The sequence below is a fragment of the Hippocampus zosterae genome, chromosome 6 (genome assembly GCF_025434085.1).
Source record: "Hippocampus zosterae strain Florida chromosome 6, ASM2543408v3, whole genome shotgun sequence".
In the NCBI taxonomy this organism is placed as follows: domain Eukaryota; kingdom Metazoa; phylum Chordata; class Actinopteri; order Syngnathiformes; family Syngnathidae; genus Hippocampus; species Hippocampus zosterae.
Window position 1 is genome coordinate 26,091,740 of NC_067456.1, and position 26,312 is coordinate 26,118,051.

The following is a 26,312-nucleotide window of genomic DNA, read 5'->3' on the forward strand; positions in this document are numbered from 1 at the left end:
TTTTTTCAGTGAAAACGTGCCGAATATTGTCAACAATCATGCCGCTTTCTGACTGCTACTTTCACAAACTAAAATACAGGTCCCGGCTACACATTAAGCAGGAGCTGAGAGTTGCTGTGTCCTGCTTCAAACCTCGCTTCGGAAAGCTGTGCATTGCAAAACGTGCTCATTGTAGCCATTATTCCAGACATCTTTGATTTAAAAAAAAACTTATTTTATATATTTTTGTTTTGCATTTTTAACATTGTGCTTCTGAGTTAATGTTGGTGAACAGTTTGAATGCATTATTTATTGATTTTATGTAATTTTATTTTTCAGTACCATATGGTTTGACATGGTCAGTCAAAAATCTTTACAGTTTAATTAAGGATTTAATTTTATTTTTGAATTTCAGATGCACTTTCAATCTTCTCTGTTACAGTTAATAACGCTATTCTTTGTTGTAAGTTGGTCCATATTTCTTATCTTATTCTCTTAAAGGTCAATAAGAATACAGTGTTATGCAGAGGTGTACTGATAACAATTTTATTGACAAATTATACTATTTATAGTCGCATGGAGGGGGGGGGGGTGATGAGATGTTTTCTTCTTCCTTGGGGCATGACAGAAAATAATGTGAGGAATTGCTGCAAAAATTAGGGAAAATTTGCAAGGAAATTAAAAATGGGAGCCAATTTTCTTTTGACTTTCGACAAAGACTTTTTGTAGGTCGTAGGCTGGTTCAAATGCCTCCAACCTTTGGTAGATTTTGGTGAAACACGCAATACCGCTTATCCTGAATCAGGGAGCTGCTGCAGCTGCACACTACCATTGCAACACCGTTGGATGAAAAAAAAAACATTGCTTTTATTTCATAACTTGAACATCTTTAGCTGACGCACCACAATTTCAAGACAAATTGATGCAATCTCTTGGAAAAGTTATTTTTAAAACATGAACTCTATGCCTGACCCATTCAGGAATAGCCAGAAAAATCTGATTTGGGGAAAATCCACAAAAACACTGTTGTTCGAGTTTTTGGCAAAACCGGCACATTTCTGTGGATCCACATGGCAATGAGAGTGACTCTGACAACGAGAGGGAACACGGCGTTTTGATGGATTACTGGTACTTGCACAATTGTTCGATTCTGTTACAGAGGATGAGGACTTTGGATTTCTGGCTGATGATTGATCGAAAAACGTGAGTACACTGTACGATGGCTAAATACAACTACTAAATACAATACAATACAACGGAACTCAGTTTTGCTTCCGCTGCCTTTTTAAAAATGTGTTTTTAGCTTGTATCTGTATGTCTTGGCATGCTACCGTATGCTTCAAGCTAACGTGTTTTTAGCATGCGCGCATGCATGCCGTATGTTTAAGCTGGCGTATGTTTTACCACTTTAAAACTGCGGCCAATGATACAGTGCGTGTTGTCCATGTGTAAAATACAGAAATAGCACCCATTAATGAGACTGCACCCAACCATACGGTGCGGCGAATGGTCGTGAAAATACGGTATTTGGGACATCAGAATCAGATTCATCTTTATTGGGCAAGTATGTAGAACACACAAGGAATTTGTCTACGGTATAACACACTGCATTAGTATCATCGTAAATAAGGACATGACAAATAGATATGGAAGGACATTTCATAATGTAAGTGAACCGTAGTGCGGTGGTACCACCCAGTGACAACTATGACACAATGTGCAAAGTATCAAGCAGAGCTAAAGTGGTAGAATACAATACAATGACAGTTTGTACAGTTGGTGCAGAAAATCATTGAACCATTTTAGAGTGACCAGTAGCAGTATTTGTTGTACAAGAAGAGTGACTACGTCAGTGACTGTTTAGGGTGGGCAATTATTTTCTCGGGGGGGCCAAATGAGAAGCAGAAAATATTGTGGAGGGCCGGGCCAAAAGTTAGAAATAGGCTGCAAAATGAGACGAGTAAGAGACCTTGAGGCTTTTCTTTCCTCTCACTCACTGTCTCTAAATTTACCTTGTCTCGATCACCACACATGACAGCATTGCTCAGCTGATGTCGTGCAACGAACTTTTGAAGACAGCCTCGGGACGCTTCGAAGTCTTCGATGCTCATAGTTAGCGCTATGGAACGCTCGCGCTCGACTTGGGACCAGTCCGTTGGCTTCCGGTCAATCGCAATTGATGTGTTGGGCACCCCTGCCCTAAAATCTGAGGTAATTCGCTTACTAGTTTAGCGCTAAGCTCTGAGCACCATTGTTTGCGCATAAGCAGTGATTCAGTTGTTATCTGATTGGTTTCCCTGTATCTCAATCAAGTAACGGGATTGATGATAGGCTGACATAGTAAATTCTGTGTATTTTGCGCCGTTGTTTGAATGGCAGTGCCACCGCCGAGAAATTTTCGACGTTTGTTACTTGAAAGCCCGGGAGCCACATTGAGCCAGCCACTTGCGGCCCGAGAGATAAGTTCTTTCTCAGAACTTATCTATAGGACTTATCACTGTATGTATTGTCCAATGTATGTGGTGTAGCATATGTGTATGTATTGTTCAATGCATGGAGTAGCAAGGAGGGCATGTCCTCCGAGACAAGTTTCTCCTATGAGAGACCAAATAAAAAGTCAAATTAAATCAAATTATCTGCTTTTTTTCGTCCCTGCAACGCAGACTTTAACATCGACTTATTCAACCCAAATGGACATAAAAAACAATTGACTTCATAAATACTATGTATAGCAACAGTCTTTTCCCAGATATCCTGAAACCCAGTAGAATAACAGTAGATACGGCCACATGAATAGATAATATTAATATAATAATGCATTTGATTTAAAAGCACGTTTAATGCCACCCAAGGACACTATACAGACAATAAGAAAATACAATGTAAAAATTTGTAAACGAGATTATATAAAAACAGGACATAAAATCATAAAAACATAGGAAATGGAAAAGCTATGTGTTGTAGGCAATCCTGAACATGTGTGTTTTTAGACGGGACTTGAAAGTGGAAAGAGGTGTGCCGTTTTGAAGGTCCGGAGGTAGGTTGTTCCAGAGCTTTGGAGCAGCGTGACTGAAGGCTCTGGCTCCCATAGTGCTCAGTCGGGCAGGGGGCACTGACAGGCGGAGGGAGGACGAGGATCTGAGGGAGCGAGAGGGGATATGCACCTGGAGAAGGTCGGATAGGTAAGGAGGGGCCAGGTTGTGGATGGCCATATATGTATATAGAAGCAGTTTGTAATTGATGCGATGTTGAACAGGGAGCCAGTGGAGCTGTTGGAGAACGGGGGCGATGTGCTGCTGGGAAGATGTTTTTGTAATGATACGCGCTGAGGCGTTTTGAACCAGCCTGATTTTATGAAGGGACTTTTGAGGTCGGCCGAAGAGGAGAGCGTTGCAGTAATCAAGGCGGGGTGTGACAAGACTGTGGACAAGAATAGCAGTGGTGCGGGGGGTGAGGGAAGGGCGAAGTCTGGTAATATTGCGGAGGTGGAAATAAGCAGTGCGGGTGATGGTGTTGATATGTGAGTGGAAGGTGAGCATGCTATCCAGGATGACACCCAGACTCTTAACCTGGGGGGAGGAGGACACTAGGGAACTGTCAATGTTGAAGGAAAAACTGTTTACTTTGGATAAAGTGGATTTGGTGCCAAGAAGGAGGACTTCAGTTTTACTAGCATTTAATTTAAGAAAGTTTATTGTGAACCATGTTTTGAGTTCGGAGAGGCAAGAGGTGAGGGAGGGGGGTGGGAGTATGGAGTTTGGCTTGCAGGAGAGGTAGAGCTGGGTGTCATCAGCAAAGCAGTGAAAGTGGATATTAAATTTGCGTAGGATATGGCCAAGAGGCAGGAGGTAGATGATGAAGAGAAGGGGACCGAGGACAGATCCCTGTGGTACACCTGTGGTGACTGGGGAGGGAGTTGAACCAACTGAGGGGAGTGTGAGAGAGACCAATGGAGGAGAGTCTATTGAGGAGGATAGGGTGAGAGATTGTGTCAAAGGCAGCGCTCAAGTCTAAGAGGATGAGGATGGAGACTAAACCGGAGTCAGATACTATGAGGAGATCATTTACAATACGGATTAGGGCCGTCTCTGTGCTGTGGCGGGGGCGGAAGCCGGTCTGAAAGGGTTCATAGAGAGAGTGAAGGGACAGGTGGGAGTGGAGTTGAGCAGCAACAGTTTTTTCAAGGATTTTCGAGATAAATGGAAGGTTGGAGATGGGGCGGAGGTTATCAAAGTTGTTGGGGTCAGAGCCATGTTTTTTCAGTTTGGGGGTGATAGCAGCGGTTTTGAGGAGTGATGGGACAATACCAGAAGAGAGTGAGGAGTGGATAATAGCAGATATGAGAGGAAGCACAGAAGGAAGGCAGGATTTAACAAGGGATGAAGGGAGGGGATTAGGCTGGCAAGTGGTGGGCTTGGATTTGAGTATGAGGTCGGATCATTCAGCAGTCGTTGGTGGAACAAAACTGGAAAAGAAATGACAAGGAGATTAAGGTTCAGATAAAATATTTATAAATAAGATTGACCATAAATTGGAAAGTGGACTTCTTATCACTGACATAAGTGGTCATCTACTGGTCTTTGCAGTCTTTTATAATTATTTTGATAGAAAAAATAAATCAACAACCCACGCATAGAAATCAGACTCAGAACCCAACATTCCATCGCAGCTTTCAAGCTCAACTTAAACCAGTGGTTCTCAATTATTTTCTGTAATCCCCCCCCCCCTAAGAAGAAGAAAGCATTTCGCACCCCCACCTCCCTCGTGACTATAATTATTTGTAGTATCATTTGTCTATAAAATTGTTATAAGTACACCTCTGCATAACACTATATCCTTATTAGCGTATAAGAGAATAAAAAAGAAATATGGACCAACTTACAACAAAGAATAGCTTTGTGAACTGTAACAGAAAAGAGTTAAAGTGCATCTGAAATTCAAAAGTAAAATAAAATCCTTAGATTAACGATCTGGGGCCAGGAGTTTTGATGGGGGGGGCACATTCAACCCAGGGCTAAAAAGACAGATTTGAAATCCTACTTCACTTTTTATTTCTTCAAACTTTGAAACTGTAGTCATAACATTACAGTGATGAGAAAAAAACAGCATTGGGAGGGCTAAAATGTCTGCAAGCCTAACAATACGCCGTGTCCATCTGTTGATAAACAGTAAATGTTCTCAAGTACGAACTTGTGTTTGCGCTGTCCAAGTTGTCCTGATAACAGAAATTCCTCATTTGAGAAATGAGCATGGTACATGTCCTTTATGAACCTGCAAGTATGTTGACAAAATACACGTGTAACAACACAATCAATAAAATACAAAAATATACTGTCCATATAACAAAAACTGCAATGCAGGTATATCCCAAAAAAATCACAACAGCAAAATACATACATACAGTAATTTAATGTAATTTATTTCTGTCTTGGGAAAAAAATGTGTATTTTGGATTGTTTTGTTGGAAGCATTCTTTGGTTTCTGACAATGTTTGCCTGCGAGTCATACAGTTTTCTTGCTAGTTGCAAGTAACTGTCCCGTTGATCACCAATGTCTTGTAATTCTTGTGCATACTGAAGGATTTTTGTTGCCATTTGCATTGCTTCCTTGTTGGACGGTGGCTTGTCATCAGGAGTTGAATCGATGCCTTGTTTTTTAAAGTTCCGTAGATTTGCATCTTTCCGACTCCAAGTGTCTGCTGGATCTTTTTAACTTTGTGTCCAGCCTCGCTCAAACGGATGCATTTCACTCGCTCCGCTCCAGTCGTTACAGTTCTTCTACGTTTCGATGCGATGATCTACACGACGTAAGTGAATAAAGTTAAAATCTTTCGCAATTACAGTAAAACACACTGCAATAAAAAGTCACTTACACATCTTTGTTTCAAATCTGATGAATGAAAACGGCAAAGCAAACACGTTTCTTCAGTCGTGTCGAGTGGGTGCTGCTTTTAAGCTAGTGCCGCGTTCTACAGGACGTAAGTGAATAAAGTTAAAATCATTCACAATTACAGTAAAACGCACGGCAATAAAAACTCGTCGTCGTTTAGAATCTGATGATCAAAAAACGCGAAGTGAAAACTTTTTCAGCCTTGTGTCTTTTCCATCACATCGGATGGGCGTTGCGTTTATTTAAGCTCCCGCGGCATTACACCTCCATCCGGGTTACGGATAGTGGAATTTCCGCTTACGCACGTTCCGGTAACACGTAATATCGTAGTCAAAATGTTGAGGCATAGGTTTTTTGTTTCGGGTGAAGGATATTCCTTTCCATAGAATTCCGGGGATGGGAATATTTACTGTATTCAAGCCAGGGGATGATATGGTACCAGCCTGCCGGGGACAAAAATTGCAAATACACTGAAGCTAGATATTTTACATGCATATAATTATCCAAATTTTAAGAGGCAATGTCTTATATATTGATCCTGTTAAATAAAAATTAAAATAAAAAGGGAGACTAAAAAGTTACACACACACACAGACACACGCGCGCGCACACACACAAACACACACACACACACACACACACACTCGCTCACACAGTCACACACGCGCGCGCGCACACACGCACACGCACTCGCAAATAGCACTCGTGTCGTGGTAATTTCCTTCTCTGCGGACTGCTTCTCACTTTCCCGCTCATTTTTAAGTAGCGCAGCGCACTAAAGGGTCCGACTAAAATGTTAAATCACGCACTATGTTTCCACCTTTCACGTTGGCGACTCGGCGCGACTGCGTAATCGACGCTCGGAGGGGGGACCACAGAATGATGCTTGTGGTCACCCCCCCCCCCCCCCCCCCGCCAGAACCCCCGATACAGAAAAATAAAATTACCAGTAGATAAAATCAATAAATAACGATGCATTCAAACTGATCAGAAACATAAACGCAGGAGCACAATCTTAAAAAACCTTTAACCTGCAAAACTAAAATATATAAAATAATTTGTGCAGATTTAAAAAAAACAAAAAACAAAGATGATGTCTGGATTAATACAAGTTGCAGTCACAAAACGGGATGGTTGTTGGCAATATTCGGCACGTTTTCGCTGGAAAAAAACCTCTTATCTTATCAACGGAATTGGAGTGTAATGTCTTTAAGTGACGCCTTAATTCATTTGCCTTCATGCTGTCCACTGTCTGTGCAAAGCGTGTGCTGTGTGCAAAGCGCGCATGCTCAGTGCAAACAATATCACTGCTACAATTCTTAAAAATATTAGAAAAAACTATTTTCTTGCTGACTTGATTACTTCATAGATAAATATGTGTTATTAAGTGAAAATCAATATGGCTTCAGAGAAAAAAAAGAACTACCTCAATGGCATTAATGGAGCTTGTGGAAGCAATAACCACTAATATAGACAACAAAGAATTTAGTGATGGGATTTTTCAAGTTCTAAAAAAAAGCTTTTGATACAATAGAATAATTATAATAGAATAAATTTGAGAGATGTAGTATTGGAGGCATAGCATATAGATGGATTGACAGTTGTTTAGAAAACAGATATCAGTATGTACAGTTCAACAATAAAAAAAATCGAACCTACTGCAGATTACCCATGGAGTTTCTCAGGGGTCTGTGCTTGGACCAAAACTATTCATCTTGTATATAAATGATATCTGTCGTGCCTCAAAACAATTCAAATGTGTCCTATTCGCTGATGATACAACTTTCTATTGCTCTAAAGAAAATATGAAACAACTCCTGAAAAATGTGGAAAATGAATTAAACAAATTTAAATTTTCGACAGGAATAAATTATCACTAATTTGAAAAAAAAATCTAAGTTAGTTGTTTTTTTGGCACGAGACCAATCAAACACGAAGTTAAAATAAAGGTAAACTCAATTGAAATCGAACGAGTTTTTATGAAAATACGTTTCTTGGATTAGTAATAGATACTAAACTATCCTGGAAGCCACACATAGACAACGTTAAAAAAAAATATCCCAAACTATAGGGATCCTCCACAAAATTAAGGATGTGTTAAATAAAAGATTTTTGTACACATTATACTACTCATTATTATTTCCATATGTGACCTACTGTGTGGAAATATGGGGAAACGCTTGCAAAAGAAACACACTACCTGTTTTACAACTACAAAAAGAGCAATCAGAATAATCAATACATCTAAATATACAGAACCCACGAATCCACTATTCATCACATTAAACACAATGAAATTTTATGACCTGGTTGACTTTTAAATGGACAAAGTACATAATAACCTCCTTTGCTAAAACATCCAGAAGCTTTTTGAAATTAGAGAAAGTTGTTATAATTTAAGGGGTACTAACCAATACAAAAAATCCAAAACAAGAACAAACATCAAGCAAAGGAGTGTATCAGTAATAGGTGTCAATCTGTGGAATAATTTCGAAACAGACCTGAAAATGAGTAAATCGCTTGTCGAGTTCAAAAACAAATTCAAAAGATCAGTACAAAAAAAACTACACAAATCAGAGTTACGCTGATAAATTTGATATATCTATAACATAATACATCAGAATTACATTGATCAACTTATTAAATGTATTCATGAAATGTAGCATTTATTATGAATGACAATATTTATATAAAAATACGCAAGAGTGAGCATGTATATAGAAACCGAGAGCTGTATACATATATATATGTATAAGTACAGTACACGTAAGGATAAAAGCATTTGATGATATGTTGATTTTTCCTTTATTTTTGTATTGACAAAGGATCAACTCAAATGTTGCTAAATAACAAGGGGTAGGACTAGCTAAGTTTCTTACTTCTTCTGTTACGGACTCGGGTAAACCGAGTTAGGGAGGGGGATCCAAAAAACGTAGACAAAAACAAGGTCTCCGATGTAAAGACAATTTAATGTCCAAATCGAACCGAAAATAAGCGAGAATATAAAGCGCTAGTCCACAATGAGGACCAGGAGGTAAATCAAAAACGACTAACAAAAGGTGCTTGCACAAAATAGCAAGAAAAGGAAAGTAAAGCCCACAAACTACGAACGAAAAACAATGTAACACTTTGTACACACAAGAAAAGCCAGATCATCAAAACAAAATGGTACTTACACACAAACTTGGTACTGAGACTACACGCGAAAACACGACGAGGTCAAAAGCCACTAGTCAATGAGCAATGAGGTAAGCAATGCCATAAACAATACTCCCACAACAGGTGTAGAACGTAGGAGACCTTAAATAGTGTCTCTATTGATTAATGATTGCCAGCAGGTGTGCTAGGGAGACCGCTCCTGCCACCTGCTGGCCAGACCGAAAAACCGAAATGTGACATCTTCCTACTCCTTTGAACATTGAATTGTGATGATGACTTTTTTCCTTTCCTTTTTACAATTTAGCTTGCCTTCACTTTTGTCAATTTGTTGTTGTATTGTGTGTTTTGTATGTTCAATAAACAAACAACAATGACAACTTCTCCAATCTGGTCCTTGCTACCATGGTCCGGGCGCATCCACCTCCTGTACAGTCCTTTTAGTCAATTATAACTTTCTCTGACAGTCTACCCCAAGGGAACGATGGTGCTGCCAAACCTCTGTCAATATGTTTCTTCAGTAACATTGTATTTGAGTAACACTGCCACTTTAATAGCATCATCGGACTCTGCCTGCTCTTCATCCATGCCAGTATATGCTTCAAGTACCCAGTAGCGATGCCCCTCGAGCGCGACTCAGCAGTCAATAATCCACTGCTCTCTGTTGTGTGTGCGTCAGCGTGGACATGTACGCACGCACGTGACTTTTGACTCAATCAATCAGCACTGACACAACGGACTTTACACATCAAAGAGCTTTGATCTACCACACAAGCTCATATAGCCTAGCCACAACAACAGTGAAGCTAGTTAGTTGAGAGGACGCCACGCTCGAGGTCGGACGGACACGCTCTCTTTCAATCTGTATGTTTCTCTTATCTCTTTCTGTCCAAATATATATATTTCTACACAACAGCAGTTTCGTCCATGACGTCTTTTTTCGATCCACTGGGGTTTAACTGATGTATTCATAAAGAGACCAGAATCTCTAACCCTTCCAGTCAATAAGGTCACTCTGTCAGCCCACTTATCATGCCTCCACCCCCAGGTTTTAGCTATTCTTTTAAGATCTGGGATTCTGAGTTCTGATTTTCTGGGAATTGCAGTTTTACTTACTGACACTTGAAAGTGTGGAGAATGGGCATATGGTAGGTAACCCTGAGTTGGAGTTCCTTGTGCCGAAGGAAGGTTTGTCGGCCTAAATATTCGGTGGGTCAGGAGTTTGGGCCTGTGGTTTTGGAGAAGGATAATGTTGACTTGAATGTCCGGCCTTGCTTCCTAGTGTGCATCTGATCTCTTAACTCATTGATCTGTTCAATCAACATTTCCTCTCTACGTTTAGAATATTGCATGAAGTCTCTCATTTCTTTAACAATTCCCTCATCTTGTGGATCTCTGGTTGTACTCACTGTCTCAGAGTCTTAGGCTGAACCACTGGTTCCATGTCACTTCGCTCAGCTCAAGATGGTGCCAGTTGTGGAGTTAAGTATTTGGGCCAGAAATCAATTTATAACTCCGGCCTGTATCTGGCCAGCCAGTATTGAGCCACCCTTAAATGCAGTTTCAATTTTTTTTTCACATTTGCACACCTATGCGGAATTCCATTCATCACACACACACACACTTAATTTTGATTCAGTTTTCTGCAATACAAACCGGATACTTCATATTTGACCATAAAGTTAATTTAAAACGTATTACCTCAATTCAAAAACAAAATCTGACGTTGAAATGAAGTTTTGTATTTGTAAGACTGAATATGAAAATAAACAGAATTAAATTTTCAGTGAGGATCAAATACAGTTTCAAAGAAAAAAAGTCTGTCCTTTCAAATTCAGGTTGTGCAATTCAGATTCAGTTAGTTAATGATTCAGAGTAAAATATACAAATCCCATCCAATATCCACATACAGTACATTCGACAATAGGATAGGATAAACTTTTCCTATCCAATCCTATTATCCAAGCCACTTAACTTCAATTTATGTAATTGAAATTCAGTATAAACTATTATTAACTATTATTCACGTTTAGTTTTTGGTGGCAAATATTCCACCCCAAAGTGTCACACCTAGTTTAAGAAATTTGAAGGGTTATTTTTACTGACCATTCATTGTTCATGACATGTACAAATGTTTGTTTTCCTAACACACTGTCCATCCATGTTTTCTTACAGTTTTTACAGCCGCTGTGAGACCTAACAGCCAAACATTTTGGGCCTCAGACCAGGAAATTGATGTCACAATCAAAAAACATCTGGCTCCAGATTGGGATGGCGACAGGAAGGAGAGCATGGAGAGCACAACAATTTGATGGATAGAAAAATGCCGTTCAAGAGTAAGCTGCATCCCAATTTGGACTTTGTGGTCACTGTTAAATAAAGAAAGTGCATTTTTCCAGTGTATGTGGAGTTATATGTGAGTTTCATAAATTATGACAAAAAACATATTTTTATAACAGTCGTTTTTGAGACTTTTTTAAAATGTGGATCAAATATGGCTCATGAAAGATGTGGCTGAGTTAAGGTTAAATTAAGGCTGATATCAGTAACCTGTTTTGGCCCAATGTAGGGCCGGAGTAGGGTCAGATATGGTTATATAATGCGGCTCAGATCTGGGCCTAATGCGGCCCACATCATGGATGCCAGACGTGGGCCACTGCAGGACCGTCATTCATTGAGTTATGCAGGCCGAGTGTACGTGCCTTGTCTGCCCCAGGGCTGGGACAGACCAATTTTGCTGACTGGATAGCGTTCTACAAAGCGCATTCAGTATCACACAATAACTATAGGCCTGTCGCCCTGACGTCTGTGGTCATGAAGTCCTTTGAACGCCTTGTGCTGAACCACCTAAAGAACGTCACCGGACCCCTGCTGGACCCTCTCCAGTTTGCCAACCGGGCAAACAGGTCTGTGGAAGACGCAGTCAACATAGGTCTGCACTACATCCTCGAGCACCTCGACAGCACAGGGACCTACGCAAGGATTCTGTTTGTGGATTTCAGCTCTTCGTTCAACACCATCATCCTGGAACTCCTCAACCCCAATCTTCTCCACCTCTGTGTGTCCCCTACGATCTGCCAGTGGATCCTCAGCTTCCTGACGGGACGGACACAACAGGTGAGACTGGGAGCAACAACATCATCAACACGCACCACCAGCACTGGAGCCCCACAGGGATGTGTCCTCTCTCCACTGCTCTTCTCCCTCTACACAAACGATTGCACCTCAACAAATCCAGCTGTCAAATTCATAAAGTTCGCGGATGACACCACGGTCATCTGTCTCATCAAAGACGGCGACGAGTCTGCGTACCGCCAACAAGTGGCTCCACAGTTGCCCCTCACACTATCCAACTGCCCTGTGTCAACTGTCCAGACCTTCAAGTTCCTGGGAATCATAGTCTCCCAGGACATGAAGTGGGAAGTCAACACCATCTCCATCCTGAAAAGGGCCCAGCAGAGGATGTACTTCTTGAGGCTGCTCAGGAAGCATGGCCTGCCACAGGAGGTGCTACGACAGTTCTCCACGACAGTCATCGAATCCATCCTGTGTTCTTCCATCACAGTTTGGTTTGGGGCCGCCACAAAAAAGGACAAAATCCAACTTCAACGGACAGTTAGGACGGCGGAAAACATCATTGGCACCGCCCTACCCACTCTTGAGGACTTGCACACTACAAGAATCAAGACAAGAAAATCCTCCTGGATCCCCCGCACCCTGCCCACCACCTTTTCCAGCTACTCCCCTCAGGCAGGCGTACAGTTCCATGCGCACCGAATCCAGTAGACACTTAAACAGCTTCTTCCCTCTAGCCATTAACTCCCTAAACAGTCACTGACATAGTCACTCTTTTTGTACTACAAATACTGCTACTGGTCACTCTAAAATGGTTCAATGATTTTCTGCACCAACTGTACAAACTGTCATAGTATTGTATTCTACCACTGTTCACTTTAGCTGTGCTTGATACTTTGCACATTGTCTCACAGTTGTCACTGGGTGGTACCACCGCACTACGGTTCACTTACATTACGAAATGTCCTTTGTTGAGGAATGGGAGCCAGGTAATTTTTATTATTCTGGATGCTGATAAATTGTAGGACTGACGAATGGAGATCGCGGTCTGAGTTCGTAGGCATTTAAAAAATTAGTGGTTAATTGCTGAGGCAGGTCCAGGTAATTTTTATTATTCTGGATGCTGATAAATTGTAGGACTGACGAATGGAGATCGCGGTCTGAGTTCGTAGGCATTTAAAAAATTAGTGGTTAATTGCTGAGGCAGGTCCAGGTAATTTTTATTATTCTGGATGCTGATAAATTGTAGGACTGACGAATGGAGATCGCGGTCTGAGTAAACAGCTGTATATTTAGGGCAAGTTAGGGACAGCTCCATTGTTACAATTGGAGAATTACGTGACGTCACACGGTCCATAAGGGAGTATATTGGACGGTGAGTATGATAAAAACATGGTGAACTGTAAGGTGGACGGAACGCCTGAAGGCAAGAAAACGGTTGAAATACCGTCTGGTGGTAAGTAGGAAAGAAAGGAAGGCGAATGCATTGCGCAGAGAGAGAAAAGGGCGAATGCACTGCGCAGAGGGGTAAGTAAAGCGAGAAAATAAGGTCCTAAGAATAAATTGTAAGAATAAGACAATAGTTTGAAATATAAAAAGAAAAAACTAAGTGTATTCAATTTGAGCTATAATAATAATATTATAATAATAATGATAATTTTATTTGTGGGGGTCTTTCTATGAACTCAAGGACACCTTACAACAAGCAGTTAAAATCACGAATACAATGTTAAGATCAACATCAAATAAAATAAGAAAAAAATACAACAACAGAAAGAATAATGGCTCTATGGTCCGCGTGAATAGGCTTGTCCAAACAGATGTGTTTTGAGGCGGATTTTAAAATGTGTTAATGAGTCTGTATTACGAAGGTCAGCGGGGAGTGTGTTCCAGAGCTGGGGAGCAGATCGACTGAAGGCTCTGTTTCCCATGGTGACAAGACGAGCAGGGGAGGCAGAGAAAAGAAGAGAGGAGTAGGAACGAAAAGAGCGGACAAGTGTAGGAATGTGGATGAGGTCAGATAGGTATGGAGGGGCTAGATTATGGATGGCTTTGAATGTGAGGAGTGAGAAAAGAGCAGAGCCGGTGGATGTTTCTAAGATAATAATATGATGTGGCTGATATGTGAGGGGACAAGAGAGGGTCAAGTTGACAAGTAGAGGTTCTTCTATATATTGCATTTCATGGGCAGTTTGACCACTGCCTTCGACATTGGAAAAAGAAAAAAAATATATAACCAAAGTGACTCGACAAAGTTATGATAAACAAGGCAGCGAGGATGCCTCCTTCACCGCATGAGGTGACGAGCGCTAAAATTATGACCTCATTACAGGCGCCGAGTGGTCACTTGTACATAGACAAGGCAGAAGAAATTGGAGCGGAAGGTCAATCTGCAGGCAGAGAGACCTGAGCTCACCATACACACGAAAACGTGTCTATATTCATCACAATCGCAGACACTGTTGTGAGGGTTACAGATATTGAGTGAATTAAAAAAAAAAAAAAATTTATAAACGTCTTAACAGAGGGGCACTTTAATCATTGTGTAGGCTCCACAGGCAAGTCTGTAAGCACAAACATACAGGAAGGGGGGTAAGGCATACTGGCCATTTGACTGGCCCCCACCTGAATCCCTTGTGTGCCAAGCTTCCCCCTGATCTGCCCAGGGTGGTTCATAAACAATTGGTAAAAATGTAGAAAAATGTATGCAAATTACACAGGATAATGAGAGCATGAGTGTAGGGATGCAACCACTTTTGTAACTAAGGAGACTGAATTGACGAGGCAAATGTTGCTGGATTTGCCTAAAATTGACTATGACATACAGTTGTGGGCGATAGACTGGCTTAAGAGTAAGTATTTACCCAAAGAGATTACGGACCTTTTAGAGGGAATAGTCTCTTGCAAATTGACTAGGTTGAATGATAGAAAATCAGACGCGCTGAGTTCCATTTATCCAACAACATGGGGTCCTTCACAACAACTGCCGTTTGAATTGCTATCTGAGGTACACCCAATGACTAATTTGGTTAATTGTATGGATGCTTGGGTGACTGTCACAGGACAGGACCCCAATAGTCATCCATTGAATCAGGCTTTGTTCAGGCAAGCAGTGCTGGGGGGTTGTCCGTCTGATGTGCAGAAAATGATGACTAACTCTCCCACTCTCCCCACTTCAGATGACGTGAATTGGCGAACTCATTTCCTATATTATGTGCAGCAATCTCGAATGAGAGCCGAGGAAGAGACTGAGAAAACATCCGAGCTACAGAACAACTTTTTGAATCCACAAGTACAAGAGGCTAAGAGAGCCTCCAGTAATGCACGCAAAAAAGAGAAACTTGGGAGATCTAATCAAATGTCAATCAGTGTCTCTCAACAGGCTCCACCGCGGCTGATCACACCCACACCGCAGCTCCAAGCCACTCCTCAACATTACGGCCTGCCCACAAGGCAGGGCCGAGACGCATGGCTGGGGGGAGGTCTGAGACGGGAAGGTGGGCGTGGACGAGGAAGTCACGGGAGCCAAGCTGGCTGTTTCATTTGTGGTGATGTGAATCATTGGACAAGGAAATGCCCGCACCGCCGGCACCCACCTGTTCATCAATCAGGCTATGATCAACAAGCTCTGACTCCTCCTCCGCAAAACCAACAACAATGACAGGATACGGCACCTCCAAATGGACAATACCCATCTGCTCCATGGGTACCCGAATCCCCAACGATAGGGATCACTGCTGGCCTCACTGAAAGACTGTCATGAACTTGAACATGCTAGACTACGCTCGCTCCCAATGCAGGCTGATACAAGACTGACTATTGCTAAAGTCAGCCGATGACCCACCACTGAACTCTGTCTTCCAACAGTATCGGCTTTGGTCTCCTTAGACTTCCTCCATATGACCTTACCATCCGCTGATCGGTCCTTCCCACTGCACAATGCTTTTGACAAACTAGAGATTGAAATTTATCGCATGGCCTGGTTGGGTGAAACACAAGGCAATTTGTTTAATGTTCCCTCCTCCTCAATTATTGTAGGTCCTGAAGGGTGTGGCAGCCAGAGTGGACCTGTCAGAGGATCTCATCTCATTGACTGGTATCTAGGCCTGACATGGCCGCGCCGCTCATACTTTTTTGCCGTCTACTCAAATATCCAAAAATTCTCATTCGTACACCTTTTTTGTAATCAATTTTGCTAAGGTTTTTTCCATATACCACTTTCAGAATCGTCTAGGGAATTTTCTCATTCTCTCACCTTGGAGTTAAATTTTACCACACTCGGTTGCCCCACGTATTCGATTTTGTCTTCTTGAATTTTTATCCAAGTGCTTAAACAGCTACTCTACTCTTTCCGACCTACGGATGGCGTTGTGCTTATTCGGTATAGTAATGCATCATCTAAGATTTGTTGTTTGGATGCCATGTGGTGGCTCCTTTGACGTTTGGCTTTTTGCGGTTTCGAACTATCGCATGTGAAAATTACAATGCGCACTGCCTTTATATTTTTGGGGAGAGTGAACACATCAGAAGGTACAGCGATGCCGGTTTCTTTTGTGCGGCCTGGTCTAGCTGATTTACTTAGATGTTTCTGAAAAAGAAGATTCTGTTTCTGTAGTTCTTTTTCAGAAAAGAGAGGGGAATGTGAATGGCAGGAACGTGAACAACAGGGAAGTAAAATACTAATTTTGATGAATTTGGACATACGTCAGCAGGCAATCGGACCCAATTGAACAAAAACATTCAGCATGCATCAGATATGCGGCAGCATGAGGCAAATGTTTACAATAAAAAATTTAAAAACTGCCACAGGAACATCGATTCAACATAGTGAAGAAAAAACAAATAAACAAAAACTTAGAGAGGCTCTGCTAAAACCAAAAGAAGTAGTTATTAAATGCAGGACACATATTAGGACTTTTCCCACGTAAAAGTAAGTAATGACAAAGCAGACTAGATGACTAAAGAGACAGCAGAAGACGACTTGATCTTTAGTGATGGAAGTGGAATCAAAAATGGGAAATTGTATGTTTTCCAAACTAACAACCTTATTTCAGACCAAGAGAGGGTATCCCGGAGGAGAAGAACTAACCGGGTGGCCAGGGATGAGACTGGTTTGTATCGGCATGAAATTGATGGACGTCCAGTCCTGTCGGCAACTAAATTGAAGACTCCAATTCGGGAGGCATGGGTTTTTTCATCTGCAATTCAAGGTAAGCTCGAACCAACGTATCAGAGGCTTATATCAAAAACTCAGATGGTGATGACCTCAGAGAAATCGGATTGGGATGAGGCGCTACCACTTGCGCTTTCACCATGAGGTCCACCGTTAAGTCCACCACGGGTCTCACACCTTTTAAGATGGGACGTGACCAGGAGTTCCCCGCTCCATGGCAATCCATGGACCCGGGGGCTCTTCAACAAACGATTCCCCATGAAGCAGACAAGGAGTCATTGAGTGTTCTCGTCTCCTATTTTCAGGAGCGGACGAGACTCCTGGGTGACCACCCCGAGACCACAGACGTATCCCGAGCATGTGTATCTGGGGGTCCTACAGCGGAAGTGGCACCAGCCGAGATGAATGGGACCACGCAGAGTGACAGAAAGGACCCATCATGCTGTCTACCGAGAAGGAATGCGTCAGCCCCAAGAAGCGTCTCCAACTTCAAAGTGACATTCAGAAGGACGACTGGACGTGAAACCAAGACAAAGTTCTCAGGGGGCCCAGAACTAATAACATATCTTCCTGATTATACTGGTTATTTTGGTCTCTATTTCTCTACTAATGTGGGCACTGATGTCAGGCTTCACTGAGACGGTTATTTCTGGCTGTAGATTGTTTGATGATGCTTTGCACAAGACAGAATTGGTTGTTCCGCTTTGACACCGAAGTTTTGTGATCACAATATTAATTGTGATCAAGAGAGGGATTGTTAAGGAATTATTCCGCTAGAAGTAGTAGTAGAACATTGTTGATGAATTTCATCTTGCTATGAGAACTATTGACACTAGTCTCTGTCCTGAACATTTGCTTGTACTTAAAACAAAGAGTGTAGGGTGAAGTTGGGGCCCTAATTCCCCTTGAGTGATTAACAGCCCCCTGGCTATCTTCTTTCCGCCTCCCACTTCGTAAAAGTCCCTGAAGGCTGCCAAGTGCCTTCGAGGAGTAAACCTAGTCTCAAGGTCTGTGAACCAGCAGATATGGTCTGCACTTTGTCAAAATGCCAACATTGAACTTTGCTTGACTTTCTTTGTTTCAGGTTTTTACATACAGGGAAGGACTGCCCGCCCCTACTTAACATAATTAACATACTATGCCTATATGTACGTGTGACTGTAGTTGCTCGGGGCTTCCTGATGAAATCTGAGACTCACAGGAGCCCGAATCGATTCGTGTTGTGTTGCGATAAACTGAAGAAAAGACTACGTGGTGTTGGGTCTTCTTCCACCTTATAGAGAGATAAAAGAATCTGTAACCAAGGAAGGGCCAAGAGCAAATTGACAGCTCCCATTCCTCAACACCTTGCATACCTATTTGTCATGTCCTTGTTTACGATGATACTAATGCAGCGTGTTATACAGGAGACACATTCCTTGTGTGTTCTACATACTTGGCCACTAAAGATGATTCTGATTCTGATAACCGTTTTGGATGGAGACAAATGTGCACCTTTATTCCATCCAAAATCCATGTCTTTTGACATTATGACACCCCTAACCAGTGATGTGTTCCTCGAGCCGGTCCTTGGCCTCGAGGACCGGCTTGGGGCCCGTTGGACACAACGAGGGATTAGAGCCTCTAATCCAGGCATGTCCAAAGTCCGGCCAGGGGGCCAAATCCGGCCCGCAGTCGAATTTCATCCGGCCCTCGGCCCCTGTCATAAAATCAGTGCCGTCTGGCCCGCAGGTTGGGCGCAATGGAACACGTGTTGCATTGACTGAGGTCTCGTAGACTGGTGAGTGATGTTTCATAGAGTACTGCTTCCCTCTAGTGGCTAAATGAGTAATAGCATTCACTAAATGAGTAATAGCATTTAGACACTAGAGGGCATCACTCACGAGTTAACAAGACATCACTCCGTGTTCATATTGACTGATATGTCATATTTCAAATGATCCTTGCAGTTGTGGATATGTGTATTACTTGTTCATTTCCCTGTTGTTCGAGTCAAAGGTTTTGTGACTATTGAAAAGTCATGGTGATACATTTTATGTTTCAAATCAATCAATTTGCACTCAGGAGACTTCTGTTTAAGAAAAAGTCAAGTGAATAAGCAGTTGCATGTGATATACCTGTTTCAAATGAACCAAAAGAAATTCTTAAGATTGTTGAAATTAAAATTAAAATGGAAATGTGAAACAGACTGGCTTACTAAAATTTGTTGAACAATATTGTTGTTCAATGTAAAGAATGTCAGCCAAGGTCGGCCCCCCGACATTTTACCACATAAAATCTGGCCCCCTTGGCAAAAAGTTTGGACACCCGTGCTCTAATCCTTCGTCCACAGGTATAAAGTGGGCCAGAGGACCGCAAAAATCATAAAGAAATCAAACAAAATCCATCCAGGGAAACCCACATCGATGACTTTATCTGGCGCTTTAAAAGGGGCGGGGCTGCAACTGACAGTACAACGTGTAAAGAGCGCATCACAGTTAGTTTCAATAACGGTTTGTTCCGTTCGCGATCGGTCATTTAAATAGCGTGTAAAGCCTTTCTGTAACAGTGGTGTCTTTTATTTAGTTATTTTTGCACGGTCTTCACGTTTGTGTGGTCACACTAGAACAGGGGTGCCCAAACTTTTTGGATCAAAGATCTACTTTTCGATCAACTAACCTCCCGGGATCTACCCTTACCGGCGCACGCACGCGCACACACGCACCCAAGCACACACACACGCGCACACACACACACACACACACACACACACACACACACACGCCATGATGAGAAACAGCCTGAAACAGAGGCATGCCACGCACTTTTGCAGCCTGTTAACTATCGTAGCTAACACGTACTGTTTTAAAGTGCTTCCCTGGGCCCTCCTAGATTCCTATTCTTTGCTCGGGCCCTCGGTGAATTGTACAAGAAGCAAACTCTGACAAGCTGCAATTGCAAACTGCTGAGCGCTAACAACTTCCGGTGACGTAATCACGCGCCACCGTAAATTTAAGATTTACCTGCTTTATTTTATTTTAAAAAATAGTGAAAATGAGACTGATAAGATGATTAGGGTGCAGTGTATATTAACACAAAAAATATATTACTAACATGTAGAAAGTAAGGGTGTGGAAAATAATCGATATTAATCGATACATCGATGCGCACGTCCGCGATCCGAGTGCATCGGCTCATTCACTGGGTACGACGCGATTGACGGGTGAAATCGCGATTCATCACGATGCATTGATGGGTATCGGTGAAATCGCGATTCATCACGATGCATTGATGGGTATCGGTAAAATCCGATTCAATCGCCGTTTTATTCATGTTAAACGTCACATATCTGCCCTTTCCTAGGCGCAATGAATGCACCATCATTGCTTTGCGTTTTGTGTTGAATACGGACGTTAGCCGTGCGTCACATACAGTCCAGTACACAACGAGCGAAACATTATGGAAGTTAGCGCACGCAGCAGCAAGGAAACTACTATATTTAATGCAGCCGCAACATTCAAATCTTATGTTTGGAAATACTACGGCTTCGAAAAGAAAGACGGAAAGCTTGATAAAACCTCCGTAATTTGCAAGGAATGTCGCACTAAGAAGCCATACAACGGCAGCACCACAAATATGCAGACCCACTTAAACCGATGGCACCAGATCACCGACAAGTTTCCCTCCCGCTTCCCCGCCCAGTTCCTCGTCAGACACCGGAGAAACTCTTGGTAAACCAGGTCAGGATCAGAAAAAAATCGCCTCTTATTTTGGGAGTCCCCTTGCAACTCACTGTGACCGCGCAATGGCTATAACTAAGGCCACTGCTTATTTCATATGCAAAGACCTCCAGCCTTAGCGTGGTGGACAACGAGGGTTTCAGACAGCTCGTGCACGTTTTGGAACCCAGGTATAAAATACCAGACAGGTCTGTGTTCACTTACAAACATATTCCCGATGTGTACAACAAAGTGAGAAGTGAGATTACTGTGTCGCTGAACAGTGCGCAAAGAGTTGCACTTACAGTGGATGGGTGGACATCTTGCGCTAGAGATTCATATACATATATATATTATTATTATATTTTATATAAGACACTCAGTGAGAATAGTCTGTTTGTGTTTACACTATAGCAACAGCTGTGAGTCTCAGGTGCCAAATTGTTTACATTTTCTTTGCACAAAACCCAATTGTGAAAGGGCTTAAATAAGTTGTTTTACAAGTTCTACTCTTTTTAAGGAATAAAGTGGTATCCTTTTTGTAATACCATACTGAATTCCATCTTTTTAAAAGGTTTTTTTCTTTGCTTATTTGCATCATGTTTAATTGCACAATATCGCAACAAATTGCATTGTATCGTATCGGATCGCATTGATTTGAACTTAATGTGTATCGAATCGTATCGCATCGTGACGACGGTGAAACGTATCGCATCGTATCTCCAGAAAATTCCATGTATCGTTTAAGTATCGCATCGCAGGCAGTGGATCGTGATGTGTATTGAATCGTCCTCAGTGCTGAGATTCACATCCCTAGTATAAAGACACACAAATGGTTGTTTGTTATTTTTCTTCTCAACACTCCTCGGATCTACTTGGGACCTGTCTTAGATCTACCGGTAGATCAGGATCTACCTAATGGGCACCCCTGCACTACAATGTTTGTTTGAACCAAGTAATTTGCGTTACAGCTGGAGTCAATAATGCCGGCACTTCACTTCCGGGTTTGGCCGTTGGGATTTAGAGTCCTTTTGCTCGATTCCAGTTCTGTTTGCTGAATGCTTTCTCATATTTGGAATAATTAATATTGATAATACATCGTTTAAAATCATGGCTGATTAAATTATTTTTTATTATTATTGTGAAGTTGAAGGTATTAATTAATGTAGTATTAGTTAGTGGTAGTAATAGTAGTACTCAGAGAATGTTTAGAATCAGCCATCTCGTTACCTCTGCGTCCCGAGTCCTAGACGCATAATTAACCCACGGGACGCACAGTTACAAACAATGTGTGGTTTTGGGACGCAGGTTTTCGCAGTCAAAACAAACGAAAACACTACGGCAGGCCTTAGGATTTCACAGTGACAATCGTTACCGGTAGCGTGTCGTTTCCGTGGCGTCATTTTCACGGTACCGAAAAATAGTTTAACTATAAAAGTCACCACACTTGAGTTGACTGTGTGATCAACACGATTTCACTGCGCCTGTATCTGTGTTTGTGATGTGGTGTGGTGTGTGAGTGTGTTTCTTCTAATTTACTTTTGTTTTGTTTTCAGTGTTGGGGGGGGGGGGGGGGGGGCGAAACAGATGACGTTATGTGCGCATGCGGGTTATTTTAGTTCGCAAACTGAGGAAGCGCACAGATGAAAGTTTAAGATGGCGGCGAAAAAAAAAACTCACCAAGGTCTACTAATTACGATATTTAAGAAATGGGAATGCTAGTCAGATTTTTCGTATGAATCGTCCAAAGGGCGTATCACGAAACTCACCTGTGACGTATGCACAGAACGCGAGAGCGAGATACGACGCGAGGCACGATTACGAGGCAAGTTGGTCATTAGATTTGTAGGCTAATCGCTGTGAAAAATATTATGAAACAGTATTGGTTATTCTATATTTTACTGGTTGTAGCATGGTAACTTTATGAAGAAAACATTTGTCACAAGGTGTAGTCATGCTAATGTTAACTGTTGGTAGAACTAATGATGATGTGTGTTAAATTCTTTCGTCAAATTGATCGTAGATTACACATACATCGTTTTGGGAAGTCACATCAATACTTACTTGTATTCATGATTACCAGTCAATTAATCTTTGCAGTGTGAGATTGGAAAACTACTCTGATGATGCCACATGAGTACACCAGTTTTTGATCCATTTATTTTTTTGAATAAACCTGGAGTACACAGCTGCTGATGTAATGTTCATTGTTACTATGCATAGTTTTCAAACATTGACCCTTGAAACATTATACTTTTGAGTTTCGGAATTCTTGATTATCAATATCAGTCAAAATAGGAAAATGGGTTCCCATGATGAACATTTAAGGAACCCAACATTTAGTATTGTGGTTTCCCATAGCTGCGGATGTAATGTTCATTGTTAATGCATAGTTTTCAAACATTGACCCTTGAAACATTATATTTTTGAGTTTCGGAATTCTTGATTATCAATATTAGTCAAAATAGAAAAATGGGTTCCCATGATGAACGTTTACGGAACCCAACATTTGTTATCGTGGTTTCCCATTGAAAAATCCGACGTTACCGAAAAACGGTTACCATGAATTTCCGAAATCCTCAGGCCTGCTCATGAATTATTTAAATTTTTGCAGCATTTGTTTATCATTGTATGTATATGTTGTTGTTTGTGTTATTATCATATGCAATTGAATAAGTAGACCTTTTCAGAATTCGAAATTTGGGACTCTCTCAATGCATAATGGGACTCATTCTTTTCTGATCAGCTAGTCGCTTGTATTCGCTGCCAGTAAACTGTAAAATTATCACTGAGAGATTACCGCTTTTTCTGCAGTCAGTGATTGACTTCTATGCAAAGTCATTTCGCAACTTGTCTTCGTGCCATGATCTTGCCTGTTGAGTGTTGATTTATTTCATATTCAGAAACTACTGCACTTTAAAACATTAATTCATAAACGTAAACCATGTGATTTTATTTTTTTTCCCAGTATAAATAACACGTACCCTGACTGTTCTACTCTTTGAATAAAAACACTTCATTCAAGCCTTAGGGAGTGCAAAGGTTATGATGGAAGGGTGTTGCAAATCATGAGGACCTGCCAAGTGGTATGATAGCATTATTTTATACATGTCCTCGGCTAGGCCTCAGCTTCAAAATCAGTCCTTGGTCTTGGTCTTGGCCTCGGAGGCAAGTCCTTGGTCCTTGGCCTTGGCCTTGGAAAATTTCTCAAGTCCTTGGCCTTGCCTCGGAAAATTTTCCAAGTCCTTGGCCTTGGTCTTGGCCTCGGAGTCAAGTCCTTGGCCTTGGCCTTGGGTTGCCGGTCCTTGGACACAACACTGGAAAATGGATGGATGGTTGAGATTCAGAATTGACAAAATCCAGATTTATTCGTCCTCTCCTGCTTCATTGCAACAACCAAGACTTTTGGAACAGTGGAAATGTTAAAAGTACAATCATTCCGTCATTCGTTCAATGCTTACTACATGCAATTGACTGCTTTAATGCAGGGGTCGGGAACCTTTTTGACTAAGAGAGCCATGAAAGCAAAATGTTTTGAAATGTATTTCAGTGAGTGCCATATAATGTAACTGTGCTGTATTTTAAAAGCGAATTCAACAAAATGTCAGCATAATAAGACTCTGAATTTACCGTATTTTCACGATTATAAGGCGCCATTAAAAGTCTTAAATTTTCTCCAAAATGGACAGGACGCCTTATGGTGCGGAGCGTCCTTTATATGCGCTGAGTTCCAAAATCTGACTGACAGCCGACACGCTGTTTATATAGAGAAAAGGCGGAAGTGACTGTGGCCAGGCATGCGGGAGAGAAGTCGGCCAATCAGGGAAGGGTCATCATCATCATCATTTATTAGCTATATATGTATACACATAACAGAATTCAACAGGTGCGGACGCATGCATAAATTGCTAGGATCAAACATTACATTACTGGACTAGTCAATGCTTAAAATGCTTAAAACACGCTGTGCTTGGTCGTGTATATATACATATATGGAGAGGGAGAGAGAGAGAGAGAGGGAGGGAGAGAGAGAGGACAGGCAAGCTAGTCCGCCAATGGTGAAGGGTGGGCGTGTAAGTGGACGCCTCAAGCCAGTACCAACACTTGTATAGAGTGTGGCAATGTGCATTGTTGCAAAACAACTCCGGTTTGGTTTCTAAGAGCCCCTGAAAATAAATTCGACAAAAAGACACGCCTACGAAGCTCAGTTCAAACTTAAAGCCACCGGTTATGCTTTTGGCATGCGTGCCCATCTCACAGCAGCGGTGAAAAAAACACGTCAAGCAAATGAACTCTGAGCTTGCCGTTATTCCCGGAGGGTTGACTAAAGAACTCCAACCGCTGGACATTGGCATCAACCGGGCGTTCAAAGTAAAGTTGCAAACGGCATGGGAACAATGGATGATCGGTGGCAAACACAACTTTACAAAGTGAGAGGCAGCACTTGGCGAGTTACGCCACAATACGCAACAACGAGAGGGAACGCGGCGATTTTGATGGATTACGGTACTTGCACAATTGTTCAATTTTTTCTACACACACGCGCGCTGCCACCATGTTTCGCTCTGTTCTTTACTTTCAGCTTCACACGAGAGAAAATGTTGACTTTGCTGTTGCTACTCCTTCTTTCCGCTCGGCAATGCGTAGCAACTCACACTAGCATGTGATGCATTCAATGACAACTGAGATGTGCAGTCCTCTGCTTCTGATACAGAGGATGAGGACTTTGATGGATTTCTGGGTGATGATTGATCGATAAACGTGAGAACATTGTACGATGGCTAAATAAAATACACCCGAACTCAGTTCTGCTTTCGTTGCCTTTTTAAAAACGTGTTTTTATCTTATCTGTATGTCTTGGCATACCGTATGCTGCAAGCTAACGTGTTAGAGTGCGCGCATGCATGCCGTATGTTTAAGCTGGCGTATGTTTTACCACTGTAAAACTGCGGCCATTAGTACGATGCGTCCTGTGTATGTGTAAAATACAGAAATGTCACCCATTAATGAGACTGCGGCCATTAGTACGATGCGTCGAATAGTCGTGAAAATACGGTAGTCTATTAAATAATTCTGTTATAATACCATGAATGTGAATGGTTTTCCATTCTTTATTATTGCTAGAGATCCAGCAAAGCTAGTGGAATCATAGTCACCTTGCCGGGTCCATACTCGGAGTTGCTGTTGGCTAGCTGGCACCCTGATCAGTAGCTTGGCATGCTTCCTTTCTGCTGTTTCCCACAGGGTATTTGCGAACATGGCATGGCGCATGTGAAAGTGCCACTTCACATTCAACCGTTTCATCAATGGTATTTTGTCATTGAAAATTAGACACACCACAG

General features: G+C 41.8%; 1 protein-coding gene across 1 annotated transcript in view; it reads left to right on the forward strand.

Moving 5' to 3' along the window:
• The window catches only part of fxn (frataxin), a 162,588-nt gene that overhangs the window by 118,404 nt on the left and 17,872 nt on the right, over nucleotides 1–26,312 (forward strand). The window lies entirely within an intron of this gene.